A 16341-nucleotide genomic window follows, 5' to 3' on the forward strand; every position below is an offset into this window, starting at 1 on the left:
TGGACTGCAGGCTCCTCAGTCCATGGGATTTTCCAGGCAAGAGTACTGGAGTGGGTTGCTATTGCCTTCTCCGAAGCAAGGATTAGTCTCCCTCTATACAGTAGGATTCTAAGGACACAGCACATACCCTCACCATTCAAAGCATATTTTGTTGAATGAATGAAGGAAGGAAGGAATGAACTTATGCCTATAAGGGTCTATTTTTGTCCTGTGATTTGTTTTCAAATTTTCTTTTTCTGGGAGAGTTTAAAGAAGTAGGCTGTGTGCTGAATTGACCACTGCCAAGTTGGCACCACCACCAACTGCCCCTAAGCCTAGGAATTGCCCCAGAATCTTGCAGTTTTGGAGAGGACTTGGAAGAGATGTGCAAGGGTGAAAGGTGAATCCAATTCTCTGATTCTCTAGAGGCCCCTGCACACATGGGCAAGTCTCAGAACCACCCACTTGGCCCAGCAGACTGAGGCAGTTAAAGAGTGTCTCAGAAATTCCCAAGAAGTATGGCAGCTTGCAGACAAGCTTTTGAAAACCACTCCAATGGGCTCCAGTGTCGATTCCCCTGACCTTCAAGGGTGGCTTTGCAAGCTTGGCACTGGTGCATCCCACTTCATCATCCCCAACCCTAGTTCTTCTAAAAGTTGTCTAAGTTCCTAATTCTCAATTAACTTCTTTATATGTAGAACACAAAGAGCAGCTTCTGTTTTCCTGGCCAGACCCTGACTTGTCCATTCAATTAGGGAGTGTGAGTTTACCCTGCCCCTACATACATGAACAGTGTATTTCTGGAACATTCCATCTCAGTGATTCCAGATTGATTTTCCTTTTACACAAAAGGAAGTCAGTCTCAAAGGGAAAAGAAGTTAATTTCACATAAGATAATTGATTTTCTGTCAATTAATATTTGAGATATTAAGCTGGATATGGTTCCTAAACATTCAACGTTTCTGAATGATAATGTGCTTTGATTCATGATGATACTTCAGTTGTGGATGTGTGTGTGTGTGTGATCAGTCGTGCTGGACTCTTTGTGACCCCATGGACTGTAGCTGCCAGGCTCCTCTATCCATGAGTTACCTGGCAAGAATACTGGTGTGGGCTGCCATTGCCTTCTCCAGGAGATCTTCCCAACCCAGGGACTGCATTCACATCTCCTGCATTGGAGTCGGATTCTTTAGAAACGGTATCACCTGGGAAGCCCGATATTTTAGTTGGGTATCACCAATAACTTAAATCCTTATCTTTTAGTGGGTATCTTTTTATCCCACTAATAGGAAAAGCCAAAGGAGAAGAGGGTGACTGAGGACCAGAGCGTTGGATGGCATCACTGGCTCAATGATGAGTCTGAGTAAACCCCGGGAGATAGTGAAGGACAGGGAAGCCTGGCATGGTGCAGTCCATGGGGTCATGAAGAATGGGACACAACTCAGCGACTGAACAACAACAATAGGAAACGCTGAGACATGTGAGAGCAAGAACTCTAATATATCACATTCCTTACTTTGGAATAATACTAAAATCCCAATGTCATTCGAAACAGAAACTTTCAAAACTAATGGTAATTTTTATATGAATGCTTTAAGGGACCACACCTTGAAACGAAACTTTAAACTTAAGAATATAAGCACACATATTTGAGTGAATGATTTTAACTCTCAGGAATATTTTATTGTATTTTCCTGAAATTTTTACACAAATTTTCCACTTCTGGCATTTCCCAAGGCAAGTTGGTCCCCATGTCTGCCAAATCCACAAGATTACTCACAGATAATGCCAACGGGGCAGCAATAGCAACAATATCGAAAAAAAAAACAAGCATTTTTTTTAAAAGATTACCCCAAGTTGGCCCTTCCCTTTGTGGATTTAGGGAACAGGTTTCTCCAGGCAGGGTGTTAAGAACATCAGGGTGTTATAAACACAGAGCAGTGCAACACTGAGAGCCTGACTTTTTGGGGTTCCTACTGGCCTCTTTCCTTTGGGAACTGCTGTACCTGTCCACAGATGACGCATGTCTGCCTCACATCTTATCCCAGGCTGCACCAGTGTCTACCATGCTTGGCTTCCCATGCATAGATGTTTGGAGCCCCTCAGTGTGCATCTGTGTGACAGCCAAAGCTCCTCCGCTATGTGCGTGCCATGCGTTCACTTTCCTTCATCGTTATTATCCTAAAGCAAGGCCTGGCCCAGCCCCAGCGGGTGATGGAGAGGAGAAAGGGATGAAATGTTTGGTGAGACACAGGGTGATGTTCACGAGAGTGTTGGAATTAAAGGGTACCAGACGTGTATCAGGTGACCTCATTCCAAATGAGAAGACTGGGCCACATGAAATCAGACACTCTTCTGTTCCAGTTAATGCCCATTCTTGCAGCAGTAGTGAGTAGAGACTGGACTCACACACGTGGAGCACCAAGCACACTGACTGGCACTTGGGAACAACCGCAGCACAAGTGGAAACCAGCACTGATTGAGCAAGAAGCACTTTGGGGGAAAGGAGACTTGCTATGCAACTTAACCAACTGTGACTTGGGCTGGAGCCCTGTGGCCTCATCTGTCAGCTAACTCGAACAACACCCATGCTGTTTACTCAAGGGCTGCCGGGCAAGGCAATACTTCTGTGAAGGTGCCCTGTAAACGGTACACCTCAAAACAAAAGACAGCCTGGGTCAGTCAGTCCCCTACCTGCCAAGCTTGCTTTGCTGAATTGGAAATCTTACGAGGCCACAGAACTGGAAGTATTGAGAAGCACTGAGGTAGAATAACGATGATCCGATTACTTGTGTTTAATCATAATGCCTTAAACCAATTTGTATTGAAAACCTCTAAATAAAGACAAATCAAAGCATAACTTATCAGCATTTTTGTCAAAAAAAAAAAAAAAAAGAAATGGACAGGGGAAAAAAATAAAAGCTATACCAAATATAAGGAACTCTATACCAAATATTTAAACTCTTTAACCAAGGGCAGGAGGTGCATGAGTAAAAAAAAAAAAACCATATTCCTGAGCAGCAGTGTGCCCAGCTGTGTACACATGGTGATACCCCACAAACTTCACAAGCTAAACTCTTTCCTTGCAATTCCAGAATCATACAGTCTCCCCTATGCTTTAAAAATATAGCCTGGGAGCTCAGCTGGGTGCTCTGTGCTGACCTAGATGGGTGAGACTGGGGGGTGGGAGGGGGGCTTGGGAGAGAGGCCCAAGATGAATGGGATATATGTATTCATATAGCTGATTCATCCCTTGTATAGCAGAAACTAACACAACATTGTAAAGCAATTATACTCCAACAAAATTAAAATTCTAAAATATATATTATATTTTATTATATATGTGCTGTGCTTAGTTGCTCAGTTGTGTCCGACTATTTGTGACTGTATGGACTGTATCCCACCAGGCTCCTCTGTCCATGGGGATTCTCCAGGCAAGAATACTGGAGTGGGTTGCCATGCCTTCCTCCAAGGGATCGTCCCAACCCAGGGACTGAACTCATGTCTCCCGCATTGCAGGTGGATTCTTTACCATCTGAGCCACAAGGAAAGCCCTTTATTTAATAAAATCTATACACATATGTATGTATATAGATAGGTACCTGCATATATTCACATACACAAAGTCAATTTAAGAATACATTGCAGAGATTGTTAATCTAGAGATTTGGTGGGGTGTTTTTTTTGTTTTTTTTTTTGACAATTGGAATTGCAAGAGGAAGAAGGAATGTCATTACGAAATCTACGCTGTATGGGAGGGCCAGAGAAGTACTGCAGGCAAACGGTAAGCTATGCTATCAGGCAGAATTGAAACAGGTCGTCAGGTTTCTGAGTGTAGAAAGGAAAGGAGTTTCAATTGGACTCCATTCAACAGGACATGGGCCCGGAAGGCCTGCTTGAGTCTTATGATAGAAAAAGAAGTTATATAAGTTGAACAAATGCGCCTCTCTTTCAGGAATGTCTTACACAAGTTGCACAAACTGTCAGCAGCCCCAGGGAAGGAGCTGCTGGTAAAAAATGTTTGTCCAGCACTCAGCTGATAGGCATGCGTTACAAAACTCTCCCCAGTATTTCTCACCCTCGCCCTGCCCCCAGAGCACACACACATACACACACAACCATACAGCAACCGGCCTAAAAGCGAACCACATCAAAGTGGAGTCCCCACCACCCTTCCGCCCTTCTGAGTTCCAAGCCAGCAGGTCCGCCAGTGCAGGAGGTGTCTCTTCCTCGTTCCTCCCTGGGCCATACCTGCCCTGGACAGAAGCACAAGCCTCCAGCTCCACTCAAAGCCACATTGTTCTAAACCACACTAGGAAAAGCATTACAGATTATACCAATGGACTATCTCCGAAGCACAAACAAGGGTTCATTCGTACCTCTCATTATATATGATCCTTTAGAACTTTTCAAGGGAAGAAATTCCGATTGGGCTGAAGAGATGGAAGGAGAGAAAGAAAAAAAAAAAAAACAACAACAAAGAGTTAAAGCCTTTTCACCTTCAAAGAGGTGAAGGAAGTGGCTGCGAACAATGGCCACAGATGCCAGCCGAGAAGACGGTGCTACGGCATGGGGGCAGTCACCCCGCAGCTGCGGGACGTGCACAGGAAGGAAGTGCAGGGCCAGGGGCAGCGTGGCCTCCCTCCCAGGGTTGCTGTGCCCCCAGTGACCTCAGAGATGCAGGGCACCGGGCGCATGCCCTTGACCTTGTGTAATTAGTAGCCCCACCCTAAGAACTGCATCTTCATTTATGGAAGATCACTTTTGCTTATGCTTCAAGTGAGATCTGAATTTCCCTTTGGGAGCTTGTTTTAGGGTGACAAGACTGGCATATTCTGATTTTCATTTAAAAGTCGAAAAAAAGAATGGCACATTTCCCTCCCAAAGGTTGTCCGGGGACTATTGGCACAAGTGTTATTTGAAGGTTGTGTTCATTGGGGATGGAGCAGACCCCTTCCCCCCACCGCCTCCTCCCCCCAACTCCTCTGCTGCGCGCCTGGGATGTTAATGGCAGGCTTATTAATCTAATTCTTATCTCTTCTTTCAAAGAGGCTACTGTTTCTGTCTTGTGTGTCTGCGGGAAACGGGCCACGTGACGGGAATAACAACAATGATGATGAAGCACCTGTGCTGACAGTGGGCATGCGCCCGGTGCCCTGCATCTCTGAGGTCACTGGGGGCACAGCAACCCCTGGAGGGAGGCCACGCTGCCCCTGGTCCAAAAGCACAGACTTTGGAATCAAACAGACCTGGATTAAAATCCCAGCTTTATCACTGGCTCCTCTGGACCCTTAGAAAGATTACCTCATTTCCTTAAGCCTCAGTTTCCCTATCAATAAAATAGGAATAATGATAATATTCACCTGAAATAGATGTTGTAAAAATTAAATAAAGTTTCTGGTGGCTTAGTGGTAAAGAATCTACCTGCCAGTGCAGGAGATGCAGATTTGATCCTTGAGTTGGGAAGATTCCCTGGAAAAGGAAATAGCAGCCCACTACAGTATTCCGGCCTGGAAAATCCCATGGATAGAGGAGCCTGGTGGGCTAAAGTCCATGGAGTTGCAAAGAGTCGGACACGACTTAGCGATTGAACAGCAACAACAATAAGTTATTGTCATTTGAAAAATGCTGCTGCTGCTGCTGCTGCAGAGTCACTTCAGTTGTGTCCGACTCTGTGTGACCCCATAGACGGCAGCCCACCAGGCTCCCCCATCCCTGGGATTCTCAAGGCAAGAACACTGGAGTGGGTGAAAAATGCTAGCTACTCTTATTGCTGTTTTTTCAGACTTTCACCATGCATTGTTGAGTTGCTCAGTTGTGACCCCATGGACTGCAGAACACCAGGCTTCCCTGTCTCTCACCATCTCCCAGAGCTTGCTCAAACGTATGTCCATTGAGTCGGTGAAGCCATCCAATCATCTTGTCCTCAGTCATCCCCTTCTCCTCCTGCCTTCAATCTTTCCCAGCATCAGGGTTTTTTCTAAGGAGTCAGTTCTTTGCATCAGGTGGCCATAGTATTGGAGTTTCAGCTTCAGCATCAGTCCTTCCAATGAAGACTGATTTCCTTCAGGATGGACTGGTTTGATCTCCTTGCAGTCCAAGGGACTCTCAACAGTCTTCTCCAACACCACAGTTCAAAAGCATCAATTCTTTGACACCCAGCCTTCTTTATGTTCCAGCTCTCACTTGTTTCACCCTGCATACATCCTCATTATCTGTTTACTTCATAGTATTCCCTAATACAACTTCACCCTTCCATACTTCAGTGGATTTCCCAGGGAGACTTGCACTTACTTGTACAAGAAGAACAGGGAGAACATTACTGGAATGTCTTTGAAGCACTGTCTGTAACAGTTGTTAGGGACTTGATTACATGCCCCCAAATTCATATGTTGAAGCCCTAAATCCCAGTACTGCAGAATGTGGCTGTATGTGGAGATAGGGTCTTTAAAGGCCTCTAAGTTAAAACAAAGTCATTGGTGTGGGCCCAAACCCTGTATGACTGGTATTTGTATAAGAAAAAGAATAGGAATCAGACACACACACAGAAGAAAGACCATGGGAGGACACAGGAAGGAAAAGACACCTTCTACAAACCAAGGAGAGAAGCCTCAGAAGAAACCAACCTTCCTCTTGGACCTCTAGTCCCCCATGATTGTAAGAAAATAAATTTCTGTTAAGTTAACCCACCCCTGGTACTTAGTATGGCAACCTTAACAAACAAATATAGCTGTTATTCTTATTCATAATCTGGTGTATCTTAATTGAATTAATCATGATCCTTGGTTCATGACGGGCTTCCCTTGTGTCTCAACTGGTAAAGAATCCACATGTAATGCAGAAGGCCTGGGTTTGATCCCTGGGTTGGGAAGATCCCCTGGAGAAGAGAAAGGCTACCCACTCCAGTATTCTGGCCTGGAAAATTCCATGGACTATATAGTCCATGGGGTCACAAAGAGTCGGACACAACTGAACACAACTTTCACTTTCACTTGGTTCATGACACATGTTCAGCTTATACTCATCTACTTATTTTTAATAATGTAGCAAACGTCTGTTGAACCCATCTCCCAAAATGAAAAGAAAGCTAGAAAATGACTCACGTCTAATCAGATACTTTCCTACTAAACTTATCCATCTCCTAATTGTCCATCAATTTGAAAGTAAATACATTACAGTATATTCACATAGTAGAACACTACAAATCAGTGAAAGTGAATGAATGAAAGCTATAATGCCTAAATCTTAAACATATATTACCCCTGGGAAAAGAGGGAAGATGGGGATAGGATTGGGGTGGACCCAGAAAGAGTTTTCACTTGTATTTGTAATGCTCTGTTTCTTAAATAGAATGCTAGAATGCCAGTAAATATTCCATTACTGTGTTTTTGTGGGAAAAAAAGTGAAAGTGTTAGTCACTCAGTCATGTTGGGGACTCTTTGGGACCCCATGGACTGTAACCACCAGGTTCCTCTGTCCATGGGATTTTCCAAACAAGAATACTGGAGTGGGTTGCCATTTCCTTCTCCAGGGAGTCTTCCCAAACCAGGGATTGAGCCAGGGTCTCCCACGTTGCAGGAAGATTCTTTTACCATGTGAGTCACCAGGGAAGCCCCATGTATGCTTTTATGTATGCATAATTTATTCATAAAAACAAGTTTTACAAAATAACTTTTAAAGTACTGTTTCTGCAGCATTAGTGTCATTCTCAGTTATTAAAGATAGGGAAGGAAGAGATACTGTGGCCTGGGATGGACCCCATCATTCACCGCCATCGCCACCTCTATGTCCCCCTTCTGAACAATTTGGAGAAATCTGTGACATCCCTGACTTTGAACTTCACCAAGATATTCCTGAGGGATCCACAGTGAGACTGTTCCAGAAGTCATATTTCAAATCCTTCTAGTTGGTTCATAGTTTGCCATTTGCCATGGAAGACAGCTGTATATGAACCTCAAGGTTCTATGTAACCACCAGGAAAGACTTATGGCAAAACGAAGCAGAAGCTGTCATTGTTCTGAGTTTCAACTCATTCCTTACCAAGTTGGCAAAAAGTAAATTCTGTCTAATTGAAAGCTTTAATGATATACTAAACATGCTCATTTAATATGCCAGATGAAGCTAGAAAGAATCAGTTGCACTTTTATTCTTTAAAATAACAAAACTGCATTGTGCAGTGGCATGAACTCAGAGAGAACTGAGATGGTATCCAGTCTGGTGTAGACTTGCTGTTTGGCTGGCCAGTCACCTATCTGCGTGGGTATCAGTGTCCTTTTCTTCACATAGGAATGAGCATCCCTACTCGACAATGTTGCTGTAGAATTGTTCAAGGCGACACACAGAAAGCATCTTGCACAGTGTTTCCAGCATGTTTCCAGCAACCAGCAATTCACCCTTACTGCCTCAGACAGTTAAATTACCCAGAATAAGTAAGAAATTTAAAAGAACCAAATTGTCATTACTGCAACTATTCCTGAGATCCCCTTAAAGTCTTCAATGTCCCAGCAAAGGCAGGAAATAAATGTGAAGGAGTAAGAAGGGATAGGTGTACTAAGTGGTCCAGTCATGTCTGACTCTTTTTGACCCCTCTGTCCATGGGATTCTCCAGGCAAGAATACTGGAGTGGGTTGCCATTTCCTCCTCCAGGGGATCTTAACGACCCAGGGACTGAACCTCCATCTCTTACGTCTCCTGCAGTGGCCGGGGGGTTCTTTTACCACTAGGGCCACGGGGAAGCCCCAAAGAGATAGGGGTTCACAATAAATGTATGAATTCTTTTACTGCTGATTTCTAATCCTTCTTAAGATACAGGCTACCTGTGACTTTATAGGATCAAAGCAGGTTCAAGGAAGAAAGACATTTACAAATGGTAAATTCTAAATAATGAGAAAATTTTATAATTAAGATATTTAATCTGATAAAAGATATGTCTAATGCAGTTTTATTTGTGTCTTTATAAGAAAAAAAAATGTTTTTATGGCTCTGAAAATCAGACCGAGCAAGAGGATGTGGATTTAAATTCAATCAGAGAGATTTCAGTTAAGCTTAAGGAAAAAACATTCTTAACCATCAGAGACTTTTCAGTTAAAAAACCACTACAAATACTTACAGAATTTCCATCCCTAGAGATCCACAAGTGGATTATTGTTTGTGCTGGATATTTTGGAGTATTCCTTACTAAACAAATCCTCTTTAAATCCCATGATTTTAAAATATCTATCCAAAGATATAGATAGATGGATAGATAGATGGACAGATGGATAGATAGATGGATAGGTGGGTAGGTGGGTAGATAGATGGATAGATGGATGGATAGGTGGGTAGATAGATGGATATATATATAGATGGATAGATGGATGGATAGACGGATAGTTGGATACATAGATGGATAGACTGGCATTACACATGTTAATGGAGAGCTGTATATAATATTCTAAACTGTTATTTTGAATTTTATCAAAATTCTAATGCTAAATAATGCTTTTAGATCCAAATTTCTTAAAACATAGATGGTGTAATAGAAGCATTTCCCCATGCTATTTAATATTCTCTGAAAATATAATAGTCCCCATCATTCAGTTGTTTACGATTTTCCTTTACTATAAACAACTGTGTGATGTACATTCTTGAACATAAACATTTTTAAAACTTTTTTTTCATCTGTCACCCTCCAGAAAATATGTATCAACCAGAGCCACCTACTTCATTTCACCTTCAGTTGCATGTAAAACCTCTGCAGAGACGCTTGGGCAATAGCCCTATTTCAAACCTAGTGTTAGAAGCCAAAGTTAGGCAGTAATTTATGAAGATTCAGAGTTCAACATACGAGGCTCACATCAGTTACGTACACCAGGTGTTTCAGTTCTTCTTAGAAACATGAGAATCCTGGAAGCAAGGCATGGAGGAACTGGCTTCTTAAAGACGCCCATTTTCACAGGGAGGCTGCAAATCCCCCCTGAAACAATGGAGAAATTTGATGAGAGGTTCTTAGATACTTTGGCCTCAGAAGTCCAATAACTTACACAATTGCAAAATTATGCAATATATACTTTCAATTATAGCATTCCTTTATTCATAAAAGAATGAATTTAACCTTTACAGAAACTCTCATGTTTAATTTAAAATATTTAATGTGTACCTAATTCCAGAACAGGAAAATTCATGAAGCAAAAACTGACAGACTCAAAGGGAAAAATAGACCAATCCACAGAGTCAGAGATTTTAATACTCCTCTTTCAGTGTACTTGATAGAACTAGTATAAGCAAACTTGTGATGGATAGATGTAGATTACCTAAGTGACACAGTCAACCACCAGTTCAGTTCAGTCGCTCAGTCGTGTCTGACTCTTTGCAACCCCATGGACTGCTGCACGCCAGGCCTCTCTGTCCATCACCAATTCCCAGGGCCTACCCAAACTCATGTCCATCGAGTGGGTGATGCCATCCAACCATCTCATCCTCTATCATCCCCTTCTCCTCCTGCTTTCAATCTTTCCCAGCATCAGGGGCTTTTCCAAGAAGTTAGTTCTTTGCATCAGGTGGCCAAAAGTATTAGAGTTTCAGCTTCAGCATCAGTCCATCTAATGAACACCCAGGACTGATCTCCTTTAGGATGGACTGGTTAAATTTCCTGGCTGTCCAAGGGACTCTCAAGAGTCTTCTGCAACATCACAGTTCTAAAGCATCAATTCTTTGGCGCTCAGCTTTCTTTATAGTCCAACTCTCACATCCATACATGACTACTGGAAAAACCATAGCCTTGACTAGACGGACCTTTGTTGACAAAGTAATGTCTCTGCTTTTTAATATGCTGTTTAGGTTGGTCATAACTTTTCTTCCAAGGAGTAAGTGTCTTTTAATTTCATGCCTGCAATCTCCATCTGTAGTGATTTTGGGGCCCCCAAAAATAAAACCAGCCACTGTTTCCACTGTTTCCCCATCTATTTGTCACAAAGTGATGGGACCAGATGCCAGGATCTTCGTTTTCTGAATGTTGAGCTTTAAGCCAACTTTTTCACTCTCCTCTTTCACTTCCATCAAGAGGCTCTTTAGTCCTTCTTCGCTCTCTGCCATAAGGGTGGTGTCATCTACATATCTGAGGTTATTGATATTTCTCCTGGCAATCTTGATTCCAGCTTGTGCTTCATCCAGCCCAGTGTTTCTCATGATGTATTCCGCATATAAGTTAAATAAGCAGGGTGACAATATATAGCCTTGATGTACTCCTTTTCCTATTTGGAACCAGTCTGTTGTACCATGTCCAGTTCTAACTGTTGCTTCCTGGCCTGCATACAGATTTCTCAAGAGGCAGGTCAGGTGGTCTGGTATTCCCATCTCTTTCAGAATTTTCCACAGTTTATTGTGATCCACACAGTCAAAGGCTTTGACATAGTCAAGAAAGCAGAAATATGTGTTTTTCTGGAACTCTCTTGCTTTTTCGATGATCCAGCGGATGTTAGCTATTTGATCTCTGGTTCCTCTGCCTTTCCTAAAACCAGCTTGAACATCTGGAAGTTCACGGTTCACATATTGCTGAAGCCTGGCTTGGAGAATTTTAAGCATTACTTTACTAGCGTGTGAGATGAGTGCAATTGTGCAGTAGTTTGAGCATTCTTTGGCATTGCCTTTCTTTGGGACTGGGATGAAAACTGACCTTTTCCAGTCCTGTGGCCACTGCTGAGTTTTCCATATTTGCTGGCATATTGAGTGCAGCACTTTCACAGCGTCATCTTTCAGGATTTGAAATAGCTCAGCTGGAATTCCATCACCTCCACTAGCTTTGTTCATAGTGATGCTTCCTAAGGCCCACTTGACTTCACATTCTAGGATGTCACACCATCACGACTAACTGGGTCGTGAAGATCTTTTTTGTACAGCTCTTCTGTGTATTCTTGCCACCTCTTCTTAATAGCTTCTGCTTCTGTCAGGTCCATACCATTTCTGTCCTTTATTGAGCCTATGTTTCGCATGAAATGTTCCCTTGGTATCTCTAATTTTCTTGAAGAGATCTCTAGTCTTTCCCATTCTGTTGTTTTCTTCTATTTCTTTGCACTGATCACTGAGGAAGGCTTTCTTATCTCTCCTTGCAGTCAAACATATTAACCTAAGTAACAATTACTGAACACTACCCCAAACAACTACTGAATACACATTTGCTTTCTAGAGCACATGGAATCACCACCTAGGTAGGTCACATGCTGAGTCACAGCATATAATTCATCCAGTTTTCAAATATTTAAATCTTACAGCAAATGTTTTCTGGCCACAATGGAAAAGAAATAATATCAAGGGTTTATGTGGACAGGTAATCAAAAAACATTCAAGATAATTGTGTCTAGGAAAAAAAAAAAAAACCATTAAGATTAGGATGAGCAACAAAAATAATTTGTGAGAAAAAAACAAACTAAAAAAGACTGAGAAGTCTTAGAAGGAAAAAAGAAATGATAGTAAATAATCAGCTAAAAAGAGAGGTTCTAGGAAGGAGATACAAGAGCCTCTATTTTTATTCTCAAAGGATCCCAGTAATGAGACATCTGATAATACTGCAGGTCACTGGATCCTCTAGATTCTTCAGGAACATTTTTAAGGAATGTATTTGTAGTTTTATCAGTGTTCCTGCATATGGGAGACCTGGGGCTCTTGCTAAAGTGCAGATTCCTACTTAGGTACTTCTGGTTTGGGGCCTGGGAGAGTCTGCATTTCTAAAAAGGTCCCAGATGATGCTGACACTGTTAATCTGTAGACATTTTGTGTAGGAAGCTTTAGAAGAGACTGTCATACAGCCTGCCCATCCAATCATGTACAAAATTAAATCATATGGACAAAGCCAACAATGTTTTCTCATTCCATAATCCTTTCATCATTAATTACAAGCCAATTTTATACCATGCATAAAATGTATTTTTTAATGTTTCTGAACCTTTAAAGTGATATTTAGTCGCCATGGTGTATCTGACTCTTGGAGTTTCCACTGTAGCCCACCAGGCTCCTCTGTCCATGGGATTTCCCAGGCACAAATACTGGAGTGGGCTGCCATTTCCTCCTCCAGGGGATCTTCCTATACCTGAGATCAAAGCTGCATCTCCTGCACTGCAGGCAGATTCTTTATCGACTGAGTCACCGGGGAAGATAGTTGAGCATGCAGCAATTGGTGAAACAAAAATAAAGCAGGAAAGTAGGTAGAGTGGTCCTTTACTTCCAGTGTCTTGTGATGGGGACAACACTCCCAACTACTATTTTCTGGGAGAAGGACTTCGGGTTTCTTAGGTGGCAAATCTGATGTAATTTAAAATACTTAAAATTTGCACTCATGAGCTATGTTATAGACAAACACTTTCTGATAAGATTGTAAAGAAGATGTGACCATATGAAACAGGATCTATGCTTATTTCCTGGAGAGAAATTTGATGGCTACTACACTCCTTCATGGAGAAGGCAATGGTAAGCCACTCCAGTACTCTTGCCTGGAAAATCCCATGGATGGAGGAGCCTGGTAGGCTGCAGTCCATGGGGTGGCTACGAGTCGGATGCGACTGAGTGACTTCACTTTCACTTTTCACTTTTACACATTGGAGAAGGAAATGGCAACCTACTCCAATGTTCTTGCCTGGAGAATCCCAGGGACGGGGGAGCCTGGTGGGCTGCCGTCTATGGGGTCGCACAGAGTCGGACACGACTGAAATGACTTAGCAGCAGCAGCAGCACTTTCCTTCAGGACTTGATGACCAGCTGAGTGAAATGACAGAGATCTTTGAGACCTCTGGCACAACAAAAGGAGGTGTACAGTAAAATAAGCTCTTTGGTCACTGAAAGACTGAGTCAATACTTTCTGCTTTTTCTTTCATGTCAGTTACCATGGAATTAGAAACCAAAATCTGTTTATTAATTCAAACTATGTCAGTTGTGTTCTTCAATCAAAGGTTCATTTAGCCATGTCTGATAACACCTAATGTTATCAGACATGGCTGAATGCTATCAAACATGTTGCAGACATGGTATTTCTAGAAGAGCAGTTATCTAAAAAAAGAGTTCATGTTCCTCAGAAATTCTTTCCCAAGTCAGGTAACTTTTTAATTTTAAATTTTAACTTTTATTTGGAAATAAATTGCAATAGCACAAAGAGGACCATGCACCTTTTACCCAGCTTCTCCTATTGTTATAATTTTGCCCCATTTTCTTTATCATTCTGAACTGTTTGAGACTTATTTACCTATCTCACAGCCCTTTACCCTAGACACTTCAGTATGTGTTTCCTAAGAATAAGGATATTCTCTTACACAATCACAGTCCAGTTACCAACTTTTGTAAATTTAACATTGATGCAATATTCTAGCTAATCTATCATCTGCATTCCAAATTTGTCACTTGACCCCAAAATGTCTTTTATAACCTTTCTTTCTCCTTCAGAAGGGAATCCAGTCTAAGATCAAGTGTCATATTTAGTTGTCATGTTTCTTTAGAGTCGTTTGATTTTGAAAATTCCTTTAGCTTTTGTCTGGCATGATGTTGGCATTTTTGAAGAATGCACTCTCTCTCTTTTATAACTTTACGTCTTTACGTCTGTATCTTGGCTGTGCTAGCTCTTTGCTGCTGCATGGGCTTTCCTCTGGCTGCAGTGCACGGCCTCCTCCCTGCAGCAGCTTCTCATCGTGGAGCACGGGCTTCAGGGCAGGCAGGCTTCAGTAGCTGTGGTTCCCCTGCTCTAGAGCCCAGGCTCAATAGTGGAGGCCTACAGACTTAGTTTTCCCCTGGTATGTGGAACCTTCCAGGATTAGCAATCGAGCTCCTGCATTGGCAGGCGGATTCTTAACCACCGAGCCACCAGTGAAGCCCTTTTCCTCGACTTTTCCTAATGGAATGGTTTTCATTTAGAATTGTCTGGCGTTTCCTCATGATTAAACTCAGATTATGCATTTCTGGCAGGAATTTTAGAAACTGATGTTATGTTCTTCTCAGTGTATCATATCCAGAAAGGATGATACTTTTTAAGTTAAAAAAAAAATCACAGTGCCCTAAAAGACTAAATATTCCATTTAAAAATAATATCCTGCTAATTTATATGCTTTTTCTAAATGAAGTGAAATGTTTTCTTTACTTAATTTTTTATGTTTAGAACAAGCAAGCAAACTAACATGCTATGGATTTATTTTCTGAGGTTTTCTGTTGACTGCACTTTCTGTGATTTTGTTTTGTGATCAAGCATTCAGTAGCTAGGGTCTATTCACTAGCCTACAATATCTGTGGGAGGGAAACATCCAGAACCATTTTTATAATATTCATTAAATTTTTCAAGTGAGGTTTCCAAAAGTGTCTTATTTTCAAAATATATTTGAAATTAAGACCTTCGAAATGAAAATATTTGCATTTGCCCCATGTCACTAGCTTATTTAATCATAACCTTCATGAATTAAATGAGCCATTTAGGTCTTGTTACAACAGACATTAACACTTTTGTCTCTGAACTAACACTAAAACTACCATTAAATATGGCATGATTTCATGAGACTTAGGCTCTGGTTCACTTACACGTCTGAATTACAGATGAATTCGAGAGAAAAAGTGCATCCTGACAGATGGTTTCAGTTCATTGTACTTTTTCTTAAAGAACATTTGTTTTCAATTTGTCTATAAATAATGAAAGAAAACACAGCTGAGGGGTCCAGTGTGATTTTTATAGAAGGTTCAATTTTGGAAATCTGATAAGCTTATAACCACATATGTTTAAAATCATTCCAGTATAAAATTAAGAAACTTGGGGTGGGGGGATCCTATTTGTCAGGTGATTCAGTGTTTACCTTATCAATTACTTAGCACTATTTGTCAAACATTTTGTGTCTTTAGAAGTTTTAGGGAAAAAGATTTAAATATGTGTTAAACTTCAGTGCTTATTCCAGGGACTTCCCTGGCTATCCAGTGGTTAAGATTCTGTACATCTGATGCAGGGGCCATGGGTTCAGTCCCTGGGCAGGGAACTAAGATCCCACATGCCACTGGGCCAAAAAAAAAAGTGTTTATGACAAAATCTGAGCATGTAATTTTTATTTATGAATCATACTTAAAGGTTTAAGTACATAGGCAAATAGAAACAATAAATTTGTGTGCTAATGATACAGAATGAAAGACTTGTGCATGTGCTCGTGGGTCTATTAGAAACACAAAAACACATTTGCCCATGTGGGCACACTGGCTGTGGGTATGTTGGTACTGTTAAGAGGATCTGTCTTATAAAATTGTTCCTAAAGGGTATAAATTTAGCAATGCAAATCAAACAAATTTTAAAAGGTCTTCAAGATGAAAAGATACTTTCCATTGGCAACAATCTGGCCAACAGAATTTAATTTGTTCTACAAATTCTTCAGTAGA

This window comes from Capricornis sumatraensis, chromosome 17, assembly GCF_032405125.1.
Source record: "Capricornis sumatraensis isolate serow.1 chromosome 17, serow.2, whole genome shotgun sequence".
Classification (NCBI taxonomy): Eukaryota; Metazoa; Chordata; class Mammalia; order Artiodactyla; family Bovidae; genus Capricornis; species Capricornis sumatraensis.